The sequence below is a fragment of the Rhincodon typus genome, chromosome 40 (genome assembly GCF_021869965.1).
Source record: "Rhincodon typus isolate 14 chromosome 40, sRhiTyp1.1, whole genome shotgun sequence".
NCBI classification, from domain to species: Eukaryota; Metazoa; Chordata; class Chondrichthyes; order Orectolobiformes; family Rhincodontidae; genus Rhincodon; species Rhincodon typus.
This window is the reverse complement of record NC_063371.1, coordinates 12,811,431-12,830,821: the sequence shown is the minus strand read 5'-3', so window position 1 is coordinate 12,830,821 and position 19,391 is coordinate 12,811,431. Positions and strand designations below refer to the sequence as shown.

At 42.6% G+C, this 19,391-nt stretch overlaps 1 protein-coding gene and 1 long non-coding RNA gene across 2 annotated transcripts in view; both read right to left on the bottom strand.

Annotated features, from left to right (window-relative positions):
• The window catches only part of LOC109926765, a 741,111-nt gene that overhangs the window by 471,446 nt on the left and 250,274 nt on the right, over positions 1-19,391 (bottom strand). The window lies entirely within an intron of this gene.
• LOC109918355 overlaps positions 1-19,391 on the bottom strand; it is a 192,302-nt gene that overhangs the window by 116,653 nt on the left and 56,258 nt on the right. The gene's annotated exons all lie outside the window — the stretch shown is intronic.

The window sequence follows — 19,391 nt, the reverse complement described above, 5'->3', positions numbered from 1 at the left end:
GTGAATGTTTGTTACTGTGGTGCCAAATGAGTCATCTGCTTTGTCCTTGATGGTGTCAAGCTTCTTGGATGTTATTGGAACTGCACTCATTTAGGTAAATGTGGAGTATCCCATCATAGTCCTGACTTGTGCCTTATAAACGGTGGACAGGCTTTGGGGTGTCAGGAGGTGAGTTACTGCTCTTGAGGCCACAGTATTTATTTGGCTAGTCCAGTTCAGTTTCTGGTTAAGGGCAACTCCCATGTTAAACTCAATTTAATTCACACTGAATCCTTAAAAAGAGAATGGAGCTGCTCTAGATTTAAACACAAGTCCTTGACGTGAAAGGAGGTGAGCCAATCTGTAATATCAACAGTAGCCCATAAACAAAAAAGCAATGTACACAAGGACTGAAGCATAACAAACAACCAGAGACAATCAGGACAAAGGTCCGATCATCTCTTCCTTCTTGCTGACATGAGCAATTGTAAACCCATTTATACATTCAACACGAAAACATGCACTTCTGAAGATCTGATTTGATTTATGTATTGTCATGTGTACTTTGTTACAAAATACAGTGAAAAGTGCTGTAAAGTGTCACCACTCTCTGGCTCTGTCTTGAAACAAACAAACTGAAACACAGAATATAAAGGCAGAAGAATAAAGAAATAAAATCAGTGTTCAATTTTACAGTCCTTCTTGTTAAGTGCTCTGTCATGGGCTTGGCGGCTAGGCACGAGTCCCTTTGCTGAGCTGCTGGAATGAAACTGCCACTCTTTGGTGCCGTCTCACCTCTACTGACACCCTCGTCACAATGAGTCCTCACTTGACCTTGTCAATGCAGACAGCACCAATGTTGGGTACTGGACCGGCTCAAGCTCGACTCTGCTGTCGCCATGAGTGTGCTTCAGGCCCACCTCATTGATGCAGCCAACGCCGGTGCCGCCGGGTCTCATACTAGGCTCAAACTCGCCTCCATCACCGCCTCCATGAATCTGCGCTGGACTCAGATGCCGCTAGGAACCCAAACTCGCCTTTACCACAGCATCCATGAGTCAGCCCTAGGACTGCCTCATTGACACATCCAAACACTTCCTGACAAGGATTTCTGACAAAAAATCATGTGTTAACTTTGCTTCTCTTTCTACAGATGCTGCCAGACATGCTGAGTACTAGCAGAGTCTTCCATTTTCAGAAAATGTACTCAGCCAAGGTAATTTTGACTTTATATAATACCTGGAATCTGAAACAGGTGTTTGTGAACTGGCAGCCCATTTCACATCTCTCATGAGTTTTATTTCCAAAGACTGAACTGAATATCTGGAGAGACGTAAAAGGGGTAATGATTTGCCATCGCCCACAGTCACATAAAATTAAACTTATCTTGTCTTTAAAGTACATGCAAAGTGGCACTCATATTTAAACGCTGAGGGCAGTTACATTCCACTTATCAGGCTGGACATCAAGCGTGGCTTTCCTCCCCACTAGTAAAATCTTCAAGATTAGTCCCAACCACACCTAACTTTCAGATTGATGTCTTTGTAAAATAACTGCAAATACCCAGAAGGACTTTGTTGTAGGAGCAAGTTCTAAATAAATGTGGCAAACATGCAGCCACGTATTTCTTTGAGAGAGATTTGCCAGTTCATAATGTTCAAGTAGCAATGTAAAACTCTCATGTGCTGTACTTCTGTGCGTGCAGATGTCTCAAAATTCAAAAGCAGCCACACAACAGAGAATTTTGTAGGATCATGGCTGTAAGGGAAAAGAGTTAATAAATTATTGTATTTATGGAAAAGGTAATTAAGAACTGAAATACATAGAGAAGCTGCGAATCAACAAAATTCCTTTTTGTGGTCATAGCAGTAATTTAACTGACAGACTGGGAAAGGAATGAGGGGGAAACAGAACTTTGCAAGCAAAGGAATGAACAATAAAAACTACAAAGTTATAGCCCACAAAATGATGCACTATTTCCTCCAGAAGCCTCAAAAATCTATAATACTAAAAGGTTGTGAACAAATATGTAATAATTTGTAAGAAATATACACTGTCACATAAATTATCACAAATAAGGACCAGCACAACAGTGAAAACATCTCTATCTGTTCCATGTATTGTACCAACTATAGCGCAGTGGATATGTGGAATTTCACATGGGATACATGTAACCCACCAGGGAACTTGCTTTTCTACTTGGGTTTCAAGCACCTTCAACAACAACATAATCACAATTAGGTATCATTTCATGATGTAACTTGGATTGCAGAAACATGTTACATTGTATTTTAAAGTGAGAATGCATTTCTATATGCAGATCAAACACAAAGATCCATGTATAGTCTACAAATACTGCCTGTTTGTTGCTAAGTTTTGTTCTGTTGAAATCATAGTCCTCTAACTGCTCACTTATGAAATCATTGATACAATTAACTGAACCACAACAGCAGACATAGCACTATCATTCTGAGAACACTGATTATTCACGTCATACCATTGACAAAAGTTATTTGTTGACTGATATATTTACATGTACCTCCTCTAATGAAGCACACAAAAACCTGCGTTGAAACCAATTTCTTGTTATGATTAATATACTTTTGCACAACTTTGAAAAGAATTCTGCAGGAGCAGAATAGCCTGAGGTGAAAAACTAAATTCCTCTATCATTTCTACATAAATTCTGAATCACATTCTTCCATTATAAACAATCAAGCGGTCAAGAATAGTGAGTTGAACCAAGGGGCTGAGTTAAATCCTGACCAGGTATCAATGATCATGATTTTTTTTCAAGTTCCAAGTAAAAGTAATCTGAACAGTCTTAGAGATAGTAGGACTCATTTAGTAGACACAAGCAAGCCCACTGCACAAAGCTGCTTGGAAACATGGCATAGCTCAGCTCATTTTGTCATTTCAAAGCTTGCTTGCTCACTTTCATATCTTTGTCCTTTGTAGCATTGCCAGTCATACTTTTTGCAAATATTTCAGTTTGCATACTTTGCCTGATATTTGTCCCTTCCTGCTTTCTCAGCAGCTTAAATTTGTCCGATCCCTTGGAATCTCCTGCATAGTTGCCATCCACACAAGCATATTTTCCATTTTTTAAAACAATTTTCCACAAAGAATAACATTTGTGCAATTAAGATCCTTCCTCCTTCTAAAACCTGATTCTATCATCACAACTTAAAGGAGAATTGAGTTGGAGGAACAACCTTGAAAAGTTGAAATTTCAGTAAACATTAAAAATTTCCTGTTTTTATGCTGCACTTATATAATTCACATAAATAAGCAATAAGAACATAAATCATCACAAAGAAAATTCTCATCTGTTCTGGAGGTTGAACAAATATTCCTAAAACTCTGACAAGTGTGCTACACAGGACTGATGCTATGACGGAGATGTTAAAAGAAATCACAGATTGAAGTGGGATCTTGAGTTGTCTGTGTTTGGTGCATTGAAGGAAACACAGGTTATCATTAGTTTTTAACTGCAAATGCTTCACAGAACTCTGAGGGAAAAACAAATTTCCAAAAGTTTGGACAGAAATAAGATTTGTATATAGCCAAATTTTGTACAAATAGGTTAAAATATTAAATGTGGCTGTTATGACACAAAGATAGACAGCCTTTCTACCTCTGTGCTCAGAACACAGTAAAATTAAACCATTGAAGACCACCAATAATTACTCCATTGGTTCTTAGCAGACTTTTGAATAACTAATCCCAGACTTGACAAATAATGAATTCCGTTTGAGGGCAATAAAGAGAATGAGCAGACTGGAAATTAGGCTTTAAAACATGTGTGAGGTGTATTTTTAAACAGATTTTGAAAGAGATCCGGACATTGCCACAAAATGGTGAGAGCTTCACAAATTCTGTGAACTTGGGATCAAGAAGTGTAAGTTGAGCAGCAGGAGTAACAATAAGAGGGTGCTGGACTTTATGGAGAAGATAAGTTGGGAAAAATATTGGGAACAGGCTGAAAGTGCAAAAGGGTGCATCAAGGAGAAATAACGAGTTGAAAAGTACGAGGAAAACCAATGCAGAAGCCCTTGCTATTGAAACCAAAAATGTCTGTTAGCTTCTCAGATTTAACCCAGTTTTGTGGACAGTCATGAAAACAATCTCTGCAGGAATGAAGAAAAAAATGGGCTGCAGAGAAATATATCGCCATACAAACTTTAAATGGCAATCAAGACTTATGAAGACAGATTGAATAGACTGGGGCTTTTGTTTCTTTACAGCAGAGGAGACTGCAGAGGAAAACGATTGAGGTGTATAAAATAATTTCGGGCACAGACAGGGCAGATGATAAGACACACTTCTCCTTGGTGGAAGGATCAATGACCAGGGCTCACAGGTAAGGTCAGGGGCAAGAAGCTATGAGGAAAACGTTGTTCACCTAGAATCTGGAACTCACTGCTTACAAGGGTGGGTGAGGCTGAAACCTTCACAACATTTAAGAAACATTTAGATGTACATGTGCAATGTCAAGACATAGAAGGCTATGGGCCAAGTACTGGAAAATGGGATTAGAACAGTTAGGTGGTTGCTTTTGACTGGCATAGACTTAATGGGCTGAAGAGCCTTTCTATGCTGAAGACCTCTCTATGACTTAACAAAGGCATGTATCTAATTCCACCCTGCCAGAAAAAGAAAGCATGACATTGGTGCATTGAAGGGTCAAGACCTCGACCCCATCTGAATGAGCTCAGGCATTAAAGGTCTCTTTGCCACCAATTCCGAATATACCAAGTACTTGTTTTGCTGCTTTTCAAAGGAATCAGAGATGATCTAGGTGAAGATGAGAGCTGGATGGAAATTGGAAACAAAATTGATCAACTTTTCCAATTCCGGACGAGAAAGAGAAGCAGCACCAGTGATGTCATCTATATACTGGAGAAAGAGTTGTGGGTGGGACCCAAGCAGGACTGGAGGCTGGAGCCCACAAACTGGGAATTCTGAAACTGATGAAAAGCATCAGAAGAATCATGGATGGGAGTGCAAAGGAACTGATGAAGGAGAGAAAAAAAAACGAGTCTATACAGAAAGCGATGGGTTCTGTGAAGCAGCGGAAACAATGGGCCTGTCTCGGCAGTCTTGTTTGTGAATTTTGGGAAGAAGGAAGATGGATGCTGTGCAGGGTTAGGGGACTATGAGCTCGGAGGCAAATCTCAGAGATTTTTTGAAGAGGTGACAAAGGTGATCAATAGAGGTAAGTCGATGGATGTTGTTTACTTGGACTTACAGAAGGCTGTTATTAAATTCCCACACAAGATATTGTAAGCGAAGGTGGAAGCCCATGGAATTGAGGGCAAATTACTGACATGAACAGGAAATTAGTTGACTAGTAGCAAACAGATCGTTAGAATAATGGGTAAGTACTCAAATTGGCAGGACGTAACGAGTGGTGTCAACAGAGATGTGTGTTGAGGCCTCAATTATTCACATGTTCATTAACAATTTGGATAATGGCATAAAAAGTCAAACATCCAACTTTGCTGATGATACAAAATTGGGTAGCATTGTAGACACTGCTGACGACAGCATAAAATTATAACAGGACCCTAATAGATTAGATGAATGGGCAAAGGTATGATAGATGGATTTTAACACAAGCAAGTGAGAGGTTATCCATTTTAGATCAAAAGAGGATAGATCAGGGTATGTTTTTAGAAGGTGCAAAGTTAACTACAGTGGATATCCAATGAGATTTAGCGGTTCAGATCCATTGCTCTTCATAATACCATAAACAGGTGCGGAAAATAGTCAAGGAGGCTAACAAAATACTAGCCTTCATGTCTAAAGGGCTGGAGTGTAGGGATGCAGACGTTATGCTGAAGTTATGCGAAACCCGACATCGAGCCCTCTTAGGGTACTGTCAGGAGGGAGTTCAAGACAGGTTTATAAGGATGATATTTAAACTTCGGGGGTTAAAATTATGAAGAGAGATGAGACAGAATTATTACCCAGAATTTCGAAAGTTTAAGGGATAATTAAATTGAGGTCTTCAGGATATTAACAGGGAAAGACAGGGTAGATAAAGTTAGAACGTTTCCACTGGTTGAAAATTCTCAAACCTGGGGCATAGTCTTAGAATTAGGCGCAGGCCATTCAGCAAAGATCTTAGAAAGTACTTCTGCACACAAAGAGTAGTGGAGGTTTGGAACGGTCGTCCTCAAATGGCAGTCGATGCTAATTCAATTGTTAAATTTAAATCTGAGATTGACATATGTTTGTTAAGCAGGGTATCTAGGGATATGGACACAAGGCAGGCATATGAAAGTAGGCCACAGATCAGCCATCATCTTATTGAATGGTGGAGCTGGTTAGAGGGGCTGAATGGCTTATTCCTGTTACAATGTTTTTTTCCTGTGGGCTGATATGTCTTGGCTAAGTCTTGAGTTACCTCAATTTTTTGGAGGGTTTTTCGCCACAAGATCTTGTAAGCTTTCTCACCCAATCTTACCAAACATACTACCTACCATGCTTCTATGATGTCTCTTGCATCCGATTCCATCTTATCATGTGCCATTCCTGGAACAATTCACCCCGCAGTAGATATTTACCAAAACACTGGCATCCCTTACACTGCACCATCTTAAAACATTATTGTGCAACCAGACAAGCACTGTCAGTCAGGAGCTGCCCTGCACAGTTCCTGACATTTGGTCTAGACATTGCAGACAGGGGGATATCGGTGCCCCACTTGCCAGGCACAGACCTGGAAGCCTTGCTGAATGGATTGGTGCTGACAGAAGACGTCATCTTCCCCCAGATCCAGCAACCGAGTTCATGACACCAGATGGTCAGAGGTTGTCACCCAAGTTAAAGCAGTCTCAGCCATTTCGAGGAATGTCCAGCAGTGTGGGAAGAAGTTCAATGACCTTCTTCAATCCTTGTAAGATTTCAACCTGTTTGTGTGTCAGAGGAGACCAAGCTAAATTTGCATTTCACATTAAAGGACCACCCTTGTTCTAGGTCACTCACTGACATGTACTTGCAGATATGAAGTGGCAGAGGGCTTTGGCACTGCTAGTTAATTGATAAGTGAGAAGGTTATTCAAAGCGGAGTTGCACTTGTTGAAAAGACAATGCATTTTTTTTCTCTTGGCAACATTCTCCTAATTTTAGGGTATCTTCCATGTCATTTATTGTGGCTGCTGCACACATTGTCTTCAGAACTGGGAGAATTTCCATTTCACCAATAGTATGGCTCTGACAAGAGCAAATGGTTCATCTACTTCACCAACATCTTCCACTCCAACCTTAAGTTCACCTGGACCATCTCTAATACCTCTCTCTCCTTCCTGGACCTCTCTGTTTCCATCTCTGGCAACCACCTAGAAACCGAAATCCATTTCAAGCCCACCGACTCCCACAGCTACCTAGAATATACCTTCCCCCACCCACCTTCCTGCAAAAATGCCATCCCCTATTCCCAATTCCTTCGCCTCCGCCACATCTCCTCCCAGGATGAGGCATTCCACTCCCGTACATCTCAGATGTCCTCGTTTTTCAAGGACTGCAACTTCCCCCCTTCAGTGGTCGTGAACGCCCTCGACCGCATCTCCCGCAACTCATCCTTCACACCCCCTCCCCGCAATAACAACCAAAACAGAATCCCCTTCGTCCTCACATACCACCCCACCAAACTCCGGATCCAACGCATCATCCTCCGACACTTCCGCCATCTGCAATCCGACCCCACCACCAAAGACATTCCCAAACCACAGTCACAATGCCTTCATTTTAAGTTCATTTATACCATGGCATCATCATGCAAGGTGGGCTTTTGCGCAACCATGACAAAGCACATAGCTATGAATATCAGCCTCACACAGACCGAAGAGCTAAAACACCACCCCTGAATCATCACTGATCACAGAGAATGAAATCTTTTTCGGGTCTGGGCAACGTGTGCTATGGTAGAAATCTGGGAGAATCATGATTTAAGTCCAGCAAGGCCTTCCTTGACATCAGGAACAACAAGTCATTTTTCAACTGAGTTCAGGATGTCAACATGAGATTTTTGCTTATGAGGTACCTATTAAAGGGGATTATTGCTCATTATCCCCCTAATGAACACCAAATCTTGTCTCAAATCTATGGGTTCCTATTCAACTATGGGCCAGATGGAAACAAGGCGCCAAGAAGTCCTGACATCAAAGTTACAGCAGATACCTGGCAACACCAGTTTGCTACTTGCTCCTCCATACCTCCTTGGACATTCATCACCAATACCTCAGGGCATGTTCAAAGGGTACCAGCCTCATACCCATGAATCTTAGCCTTTGAAACATACCAGCATTTCTGCACCCTCGCGCCACAAATCCAATGTACTTGCAGCGTGCTCTGCCCTTTAATGGAGGCAATGATTCATGGTTGTCAGCAATCACCAATCAAGGGGTGGACATCTTGATCTATGTCACCATGCTACATTAGTGTTACGACAGCACCAACTAATAAAGAAGCAACCACTGCATGTGCCTCGTCCAAATGGCCATGTTCTGAGGTCAGACGGCAACAGTGCTTAGTCATATAAAGGGAGACACTGTTCAGTCAGGGGATCCCTGCTATGTTCTCTACAATTCTTTTTATTGGGAGTGGAGACTGGAAGCTGAGAAGCTGCCTTTCAGTCAAGGTTAGGGCCCTTACCTTAGAGAAGGTGAGGAATCACCTGTCAGCCACCTACCACCAGTCCTGGCTCTTTTGGCCTATATTAGGCCATTTCTTACTGGAATGAGACAAAGGGTGGGATTAAGTGAGATGAAAGTAGCTGGCACAGCTGTTAGTGCAATTCAGGCTGGGTAAGGTTGATCAGATTTCCTGGGGGATTGAGTAGGAGGCACAGAGGCCATGCAGGGTGAGGGGTCTGGTAGGACAGGATGACTGAGAGCAAGTGAGGGGAGATGTTGTAGGCAAAAGTGAGAGTTTTAGAGCATGAGCCTTGGTGGAGCTGTGTGTGCAGCATCAAATATTGACTGAGTTCAAGGTAGCAGACAGAAAATGGTGGCACTTACCCAGGTAGAGCAGAAAAGATCATTGACTTTCTTCTAACACTGCTGGGCTTTGCTCCAGACTGGTAGGACTGCACTGATCTGGGTGGCAATCACAAACCAGACTTGATGTGGACCAGGCCAGTGTTGGACTGTGGTGGACAAGGTCAAAATTGATACAACACCAGGCTTAGTCCAAAACGTTTCTTTGAAAACACAAGCTTTCAGAGTCTCATTTCTTCTTCAGGTGTCAGTGAGAGAGGTGGCATCAGACTTAGAATTAATAAGCAAAAGTTCAAAGGGTCATAGAACTGATGCAAATATATTGAACAAACCTAAGATGTCTGTTATATCTTTAATCAGTTAGGAAGGATTAATATGCAAATGCCAGATTCACTTCAAGTCACTGCCCTGAGATAACTGAAGGTTTTATTAGTATACGAGAGGTGACATCTCAGGTCAGACAATGCATTCTAGGCATGAGGCTGTGTTTGGAATCTGGCTGTGTATCAACTTGGAGTCAGACTGGTTTTATTTCCAAAGTAGGAGTTTATAAAATGGCACATGGACCGTCTACAAATTGTGTGCTTTAACAAAATAGAATGTATCTGCAATTACAAATCTGCAAATGCAAATTCACCCTATAGGTTAATATTTGTGCGTGTGCGTGTGTGTGTGAGAGAGATGGAGAAAGAGTGTGCTTGAGAAAGAGCTGTGTGTGTGCTTGTGTGAGTGTGTGAGATAGAGTGTGTGTATGAGAGCGGGTCTGTGTGAGTGTGTTTGTGTGAGAGAGTATGTGTGCATGTGTATGTGTTTGTGGGTGTGAGAAAGTGTATAGTGTGGTGGGGTCACCTTTTGTGTGACATGAACCCAAGATCCCAGTTGAGGGCATCCTCACGGGTACCAAACTTGGCTGTCAGCCTCTGCTCAGCAACTCTGTTGCTGCGCATCCCAAAGTCCACCTTGGAGGATGTTTACCAGAAGATCCAAGGCCAAATGTCCTGGACCGCTGAAGTGTTCTCCCACTGGGAGGGAACATCCTGTTTGGCAATTGTTGCATGGTGTCCACTGAGCCATCTGCATGGTTTCGCCAATATACCATGCCTTGGGGCATCCTTTCCTGCAGCATATGAAATAAACAATGTTGGTCAAGTCACATGAGTACCTGCCTGCAAGTGGTGGATGGTGTTCCCACGTGTAATGGTAGTATCCATGTCAATGATCTGACAAGTCTTGCAGAGGTTGCCATGATAGGGTTGTATGGTGTTGTGGTTGATGTTATCCTGAAGGCTGGGTAGTTTGCTGTGAACAATGGTCTGTTTAAGGTTTGGTGGTTGTTTGAAGGCGAGAAGTGGAGGCGTAGGGAAGATCTTGGCGAGGTGCTTATCATCATCAATAATGTGTTGGAGGCTGTGAAGAACATGATTTAGTTCCTTCTCTCCCAGGAAATACTGGACGACAAAAGGTACCCTACCGGTCATATCCCGTGTCTGTCTTCTGAGAAGGTCATTACAGTTTTTTATTGTGGCACATCGGAACTAACTGTCGATGAGTTGAGCATCGTATCCCGTGCTTATGCAGGTGTCCTTCAGCACCTTCAGGTGTCTGACACATTCCTCCTCTTCTCAACAGATCCTGTGTATGCCAGGGCTTGTCCAAAGGGGATGGTTTTTTTAATATGTTCAGGGTGGAAGCTAGAGAAGTGCAGCATCGTGAGGTTATCCATTGACTTCTGGTGTAGTGAGGTGTTGTGTTGTCCGTCCTTGATGGAGATGCGTGTGTCCAAGAATGAGACTGATTCTAAAGAGTAGTCTATGGCAAGTCTGATGGTGAGATGAAACTTGTTGCTATTATTATGTAGTTATTTCAGTGATTCCTTTCTGTAAGTCTAAAGGAAGAACACATTGTGAATGTATCTAGTGTGTAGCATTGGTCAGAGTTCCTGTGCAGTGGAGAAGTTGTGTTTGAATTTGTGCATGAAAATGTTGGCATATTGGGGTGCAGCCTCTTGGCCCAAAAATATGCAAGATAAGATGCAAACAAGAGCTTGAGGTTTTGTGAATACAAAAGATATTCCATGTCACAAGAATAAACAAAACTGTTCTCCTGAATTCAGCAGTAAAACACCAAAATAATCTTTAAATGAGGAGTACTAAAATGGTTTTTGGTATGGGAGATTGGAATGGGATATTGAGCTGCACTGTATTTGAAATGCAAGTGCAGAACAAGCATAAAATGCAGTGCTCCTTTGTTCATTACCAGAACATGAACCAGTTTTGGTTGGCCAAGACATTAACATATACATGGCTTTGCAAAATATTTCTTTTTCTTTGGAAATTTAAGAATACTTACATAACTACACACCAAAAAAGGTTAGACATAATAAGATGGAAGAGTCAAAAAAAAAGTCGCTGATAACAGTTGAGCTGAGACTGTATTTCTTTGCTGAAGAGACAGTTCATAAAATAGCTGCTTGGATAGTGAATAAGCTGAAGTATCAAATGACCTCTTGCAATAAAATGGAGTGCACTTCAGCCAGCAAAATTTTTCCCCAGTCTTGGATCTTTCTTTCAAAAGTGTCAATTTTGGCTTTAAAAGCTTACTGCAATAAAAGTGCAAAGTTAAAAGCCCAAGTTTGTCAAGATGAATAGCTTTAATCATATCCCATTTGATTTTCCCTCAGCAAATATATCTCGCGCTGCATCAACCAAGTAGATTTCACCAATGCGATTTATCATTCCAACTCTTCTGTAGGTTCTCGGCTAATGAACTGTACAGGTTCAACTTCTAACTCGGCAACAAGCACTGTTAACGTCTGTGATATGAAGTCCCTCGCTCGAAACTGTGCAACTTGCTGCATTCAGTACTTATTTGCAGTTTAATGTCTTTGCCTCACTCTTTCATAGTACAGAATTGTGCACTTCAGGGCGAAACTAACATCCAGCAACGTCAATAGCTTAGTGGCAGCATCCTCATCTGAGGTAGAAGTTTGTACAGTACAGAGGATGGAACACAAAATCTTGTCAGGCACGATCAGCTCAGAGGTAAGGTACTGTAGCACTATTAAAGATGCCATTTTTCAGATGAGTCATTTCACAAGAAGCCTGCCGGTCCTCTCAGGTAGACATAAAATCCATTGCACTATTTTGAAGAAAAGCAGGTTTTTTTTAATATATTCATGGGATGAGGGCGTCGCTGGCTAGGCTAGCATTTATTGCCCCATCCCTCACAGTTAAGAGTCAACGAGATTGTTCTGGATCTGGGGTCATTTGTAGTCCAGACCAGGTAAGGATAGCAGTTTCCTTGCCTAAAGGACATTAGTGAAACAAGTTGTTTTTCTGACAATCAACATGGTCATCATAAGACTGTTCATTCCAGATTTTCTTTTTGAATTCAAATTTCACCATCTGCAGTGGTGGATTCAAACCCAGGTCTCCAGAACATTACCTGGGTCTCTGGATTAACAGTCCAGCACTCACCTGCAGTATTTTCACAGTGAACTGTGAGGAGGATGCTAAGATGCTTCAGTGTAATTGGGACAAGCATTGTGAGTGGGCAAATGAAAGGCAGAGGCAGTATAATGTGGACAAATGTGTGGTTATCCACTTTGGAAACAAAAACAGGAAGGTGGATGATGACCTGAATGGCTATAAATTGAAAGAGGGGAATGTGTAATGAGATCTGTGCGTCTTTCTACGCCAGTCACTGAAGATAAGCATGTAGGTGCACAGGCAGTCAAGAAGGCACAAGGTATATTGGCCTTCATAGTTACAGAATTTGAATATAGGAGCAGGGATGTCTTGCTGCAATTATGCAGTGCCTTGGTGAGACCACACTTGGAATACTGTGCACAGTTTTCACTTCCTTATCTGAAGAAAGATGTTTTTGTTATTGAGGGAGTGCAGCAAAAGTTTACCAGACTGATTCCTGGGATGATAGAACAGATGGTGAGGACAGATTGAATTGTTGAAGATTATATTCACTGACATTCAGAAGAATTGAGAGGGTCTGATATAAAATGATAAAATTCGATCAGGACTAATCAGGGTTGATGCAGAAAGTATGTTCCCAGAGCTGGAACCAGGGGTCACAGTCTAACGGCATGGGGTAGGCCATTTAGGACTGAAATCATGAGAAATTTCTTTACCCAGAGAGTGGTGTGCCCGTGGAAGTCGCCGCCACAGAAAGAGGCCAAGACATTGTATGATTTCAAGAAGGAACTGGATATAGCATGTGGGGCTGAAGTGATCAAAAGACATGGAGGAACAGCAGATCAAGGCTCTTGAGTTGGATAATCAGTCATAATAAGAATGACTGGCACAGCAGGCTCAAAGAGCCAAATGGCATACTCCTGCTCCTATTTTCCATGTCTCTGTAAGATGAACTCCGCTTTGCCAATCTCAATACAGATATATCCCTGGTTTCTAAACGAATTACGTGTACTGTTAATACACCAAATCTCTGCTCTCTCTAAAGTTTGGACATCCGTCCAAAAGCATCATGTCCCAAATTGAGCCCAACCTAGGAGTTGAAGTTAACTCAACATTTATGGAGGCTTAGTATGACTTCCTTACTTTTGTACCTGTAACAACACCTTTTTTTTGGACTATGGACTAAAAATAGGAAAAAAAAACACCGCCTTAAACCAAGGGAAGTGTGTAAGAAGATGTTTGTAGCTTTAAAGACAAGATAACAGGGCACAATTTGAATTGCATATCCAATGTTGCCTTGTTAGAGCAGTGAAGGAGAATTCCATAAAAATCAGCACCACCTTTATGCATTCAGGGCAACTGTCCCTGCAGAAGCCTTTTTATTTATTTACTCTTTTGTCAGATGTGGGTGTTGCTGTTGCCCCTTGAGAAGGTGGTGGTGAGCCACTTTCTTGAGCCACTGCAGTCCATCTGCTATGTGTTCACCCACAATGCCCTCAGGGAGGGAATTCCAGGATTTCGACCCAGCAACAGTGAAGGAACAGCAATATATTTCCAAGTCAGGATGATGAGTGGCTTGGAGGGAAACTTTTTGGTGGTGGTATTCCCATTTATCTGCTGCCCTTGTCCTTCTAGATGGAAGTGGTCATGGGTTTGGAAGGTGCTGTCTAAAGATCTTTGGTGAATTTGTGCAGTGCACCTTGTTGATAGTACACACTGCTACGACTAAGCGTGGGTGGTGAAGGGAGTGCATGCTTGTGGATATAGTGTCAATAAAGCCAGCTGCTTTGTCCTGGATGGTGTCAAGCTTCTTGAGCGTTGGTGGGGCTGCACCCATCCAGGCAAGTGGGGAGTATTCCATCACACTCCTGATTTGTGCCTTGTAGATGTTGGACAGGCTTTGAGGAGCCAGGTGGTGAGTTACTCGCTGCAGTATTTCAAACCTCTGACCTGCTCTTGTAGCCTCTGTGTTTATGTGGTGAGTCCAGTTGAGTTTCTGGTCAATGATAACCCCCAGCGTGTTCGTAGTAGGGGATTCAGTGATGGTGACACCGCTGAATGTCAAGAGACAGTGGTTAGATTGTGTCTTATTGGTGATGATCATGGCTTGACATTTGTGTGGTACGAATATTACTTGCCACTTGTCAGCCCAAGCCTGGATATTGTCCAGATCTTGTTGCATTTGAAGATGGACTGCTTCAGTATCTCATGTGACGCGAATGGTGCTGTACATTGTACAATCATTGGCAAATATCCCCACTTCTGACCTTATGATGGAGGGAAGGTCATTGATAAAGCAGCTTAAGACAGTTAGGCCTCGGACACAACCCTGGGGAACTGCTGCAAAGATGTCCTGGAGCTGAGATGACTGACCTCCAATAACCACGACCATCTTCCTATGTGTCAGGTATGACTCTAACTACCGGAGAGTTTGCCCCCGATACTCATTGATTCCGCAGCTCCTTGATGTCACACTTGGTCAAATGCAGCCTTGATATCAAGGGCTATCACTCTCATTACACCTCTGGAAATCAGCTCTTTTGTCCATATTTGAACCAAGGCTGCGATGAGGTCCGGAGCTGAGTGGGGGTCTCTCTGTCAAATTTTCTCCTCCTCTGATGCTGCCTGACCTCTGCTGTGTTCCTCCAGCTCCACACTGTGTGGATCTGACTCCAGCATCTGCAGTTCTTGCTATCTCCAGAGCTGAGTGGCGGAACCCAAACTGGGCGTCTCTGAGCAAGTTATTACTGCTTAATAACACTGTTCATGATACCTTCCATCACTTTACTGATGCTCAAAAGTAGACTGATGGGGCTGTTATTGGCCAGGTTGGACTTGTCCTGCTTTTTATGCACAGGACAAACCTGGGTAATTTTCCACATTGTCGGGCAGGTAGCAGTGTCATAATTGTACTGGAACAGCTTGGCTAGAGGGGCAGCAAGTTCTGAAGCACAAGTCTTCAGTACTATTGTCGGAATGTTGTCAGGGCTCGTAGCCTTTGTAGTATCCAGTGTCTCCAACCGTTTACTGATATCACATGGAGTGAATCAAACTGGGTGAAGACTGGTATCTTGTAATACGAGGGACCACTGGAGGAGACTGAGATGAATCATCCACTTGGCACTTCTGGCTGAAGGCTGTTGCAAAGACTACAGCCTTTTGCACTGATGTGCTGGACTCTTCCATTTTTGTGGAGCCTCCTCCTCCAGTGAGTTTTTTAGTCATCCACCACCATTCACGGCTGGATGTTGAAGGACTGCAGAGCTTAGATCTGATCTGTTAGTTGTGAGATCGCATTTAGCACAGTGACAGTGCCACACAACATGATGGAGGTTATTCTCAATGTGAAGGTGGGACTTCGTCTCCACAAGGACTGTGCGGTAGTCACTCTTACCAATACTATCACGGACAGATACATCTGAAGCTGTCAGATTGGCAAGGATGAGGTCAAGTATGTTTTTGCCTCTTGTTGGTTCCCTCACCATCTGCCGCAGACCCAGTCTGGCAGCTATGTCCTTTAGGACCCGACCATCTCGATCAGTAGTACTGCTACCAAAACACCCTTGGTGGTGGACACTGAAATCCCCCATACAGAATACATTTTGTGCCCTTGCTGTAAGTGTTGTTCAACCTGGAGGAATACCAATTCATCAGCTGAAGGACGACAGTACATGATAATCAGCAGGAGGTTTCCTTGCTGAGGTTTACCTGAAACCACTAGACTTCATGAGGTCCAGAGTCAATATTGAAGACTCCCAGGGCTACTCCCTCTCGATCATGTACCACTGTACCACCACCTCTGCTGGGTCTGTCCTGCCAGTAGAACAGGACATATCCAGGGATGGTGTTGTGGTGTCTGGGTTGTTATCTGTTTCCATGAGAATGACTATGTGAGGCCGTTACTTGACTAGTCTGAGACACAGCTCTGCCAATTTTAGCACTCGTCCCCAGATGTTAGAGAGGAGGACTTCAGAGGGTCGACAAGGCTTTTTCTGCCATTGTCTTTTCTGGTGCCTACGTTGATGCTAGGTGATCTGTCCAGTTATATGTCTTTGAGACTTTTGTAGCGATTCGTACAACTGAATGGCTTGCTTGGCAATTTCAGAGGGCAACTGAGAGTCAACCACATTGCTGTGGGTCTGGAGTCACGTGTAGGCCAGACCAGGTGAAATGGCAAATTTCCTTCCCTGAAGGGCATTAGAGAACCAAATGCATTTTTTTGACAATCAACAACGATTTCATGGTCATCAGTAAATTCTTAATAACACATTTCTTTTTCATTCAAATGCTACCATCTGCCATGGCAGGATTTGAACCCAGAGCATTAGCTGAGTTTCTGGATTTCTAGGCTAACTATAATACCATTACACCATCGCCTTCCTTTTCAATTCGTTTTTAATTGGCATCAGTTGCTGTGGGTTCAGGAGAACTCAGCATTATAACAACCTCTTAATTGGTTTCTGGGCAGACGGCTACGGCCTTGAGTGTGAACAGTAACGTTTGAAGCTGCCATTTTAATATGTATGGTAACATTAGGAACATAAATCAACCAGTGAGATACATTGTCAGTTACATGTATGTTCATCAGATTATTATTATAAAGTTTAACATATAAACCTATCATGAAAACTTAAGACATGCGATTTAAGGGACAGTGATGTCATGGCGACAACATTGACTAAGACTCAAAGAGCAGAGATTGGTGAACATTTAGTTTTCAGACCATACCAAAGTGTTTGTGGTGCTCCCCAGAGTTGGTTTTAGGACAACTGAATGTGTTATTCACCTGTATTTGAACATACAGAACATAATTTCAAAACATACAGAAAATAAAGCAGAAACATCTAGCCTGCTCAGGCAAATCTTCCATCTCTTTTTGTCTCCCTATTTTGTAAGGTAAAGAAAATCCCAGGCAGCTACTCTCCTTCACCTTCCTGTCTAAGTTGTTGACTATGCAAATCCCCTGTTGAAAGGAAAGCGGGAAAACACTCTTGCAAAGGCTCTGAAAGGGACCAGTGAATTAAAGATTCAGAATTAGCAATTCATCTGGTCTACTTTTTGCCATTGGTTAAGAACAGTTTGATTATAATAAACTCATTTCTTTTTTGTTGATGGTGTGTGTATTCTTTTAAGTTGAATTAGACAGTTGGGTAGAATTGGGCAATTCAGTGGTTTAATCAATTTTTTACAGGACTTGGCAAATGGTGGGGTTTGTTTTGCAGTACACTGTTCCCAGTAAGTTATAACACCCTATTCATCTATTGCTTAAAACATAAGTCCCTTTTTGAATTTACACAGACTTCCCGACCTGTCACAGTCAACGATTATTATCCATACAACTCCAGGGTTTTTCTGTTCCAGCAATGCCTTCAAAGTTGTGCATTTTGTTTACATTTCCTTCTTCTTACAAGAAACACAGCATCACACTGCTCTGCTTTAACTTGGATCAGGCATGTGATTGCCCATTTTTCTGCTGAATTTCTCCTGAAATTTGGAACTGTTGTCCTCAATGTTCAGTTTCTTTTGCAGTTTTGTATAATCTGGATATTTTGAAATTCTGCTCTGCATATTCAAGTACAGGTGATTAATACATTCAGTTGTCCTAAAACCAAACTTGGGCAGCACCATAAACACTTTGATATGGTCTGAAAAATAAATACTCACCACTAATCTCTGCTTTCTGAGCCTTAGCCAAATCAGTTGCCATGCCACTAATGTCTCTTAAATCGCATCGTCTTAATTTTTCATGATAGGTTTACATTATTAAGCATTGTAAAATGGAAATAATAGTAATCTGATGAACATACATGGAACTGACAACGTATTTCACTGATTGGCTTATGATCTTAATGTTACCATATGTATTAAAATGGCAATGTTAAATTTTCATATATCTACAGTATTAAATAGCTGTTGGTGCTCATCTCAATCTTTGGTCAAACAGCGCACTGACATCTAATTTATCTAGCATTGGATACAGTAAACCACCATTCCACTTAGTTCACTCTGAACATATTTCTGATCCACCTCTCAAGTTGCTCAAGAAACAAGGCTGTATTAATTGTAACACGGTGTGGAGCTGGAGGAACACAGCAGGCCAGGCAACATCAGAGGAGCAGGAAAGTTGACGTTTTGGGTCGGGATCCTTCTTCAGAAATGGTGGAGGGGGAAGGGAGCTCTGAAATAAATAGAGAGAGGTGGGGTGGGGCTGGCGAAGGTGGGTGGGATGGTGATAGGTGAGTCCGGTAGGCAGTGGTGGGGAATGGTCAGTGAGGTGGGAGGAGCGGATAAGTGGGAGAGAAGACGGAAAAGTCAAGGAGGCGGGGGTGAGAGGGAGGGCTGGTCATGGGATGAGGTGGGGGTGGGGAGCTTTTGAAGCTAGTAAAGTCCACATTGAGACCCGTTGGGTTGTAGGCTCCCAAGGCAGAATATGATCTCAATGTCGGCTTTACTAGCTTCAAAATCTCCCCACCTCCAGCCTCATCCCATGACCAACCCTCCCTCTCATCCCTGCCTCCTTGACCTGTCTGTCTTCTCTCCCACCTATCCGCTCTTCCCACCTCACTGACCAACCCCCACTATTGCCTACCTGCACTCACTATCACCACCCCACTTACCTTCCCCAGCCCCATCCCTCCTCTCTATTTATTTCAGAGCTCCCTTCCCTCTCTCCCATTTCTAAAGAAGGGTTCCGACCCGAAATGTCAGCTTTCCTGCTCCTCTGATGCTGCCTGGCCTTCTGTGTTTTCCAGCTCCACACTGTGTTACCACTGACTCCAGCATTGGCAGTTCTTACAATCTCTGCATTAATTGTATTGTTGTATTATAGTCCTTTGTCTTTTGATGTGGTGGTTTTATCCAGGACATGGAACATGTTGCAGGAAAAGCACATTGTGGCATAGAGATTTGGGTCCGTTATTTTGCTCGACTTGCTGAATTCCCAACTCCAAGTATCTTAATGGGTGGAAGCATAAGCAAG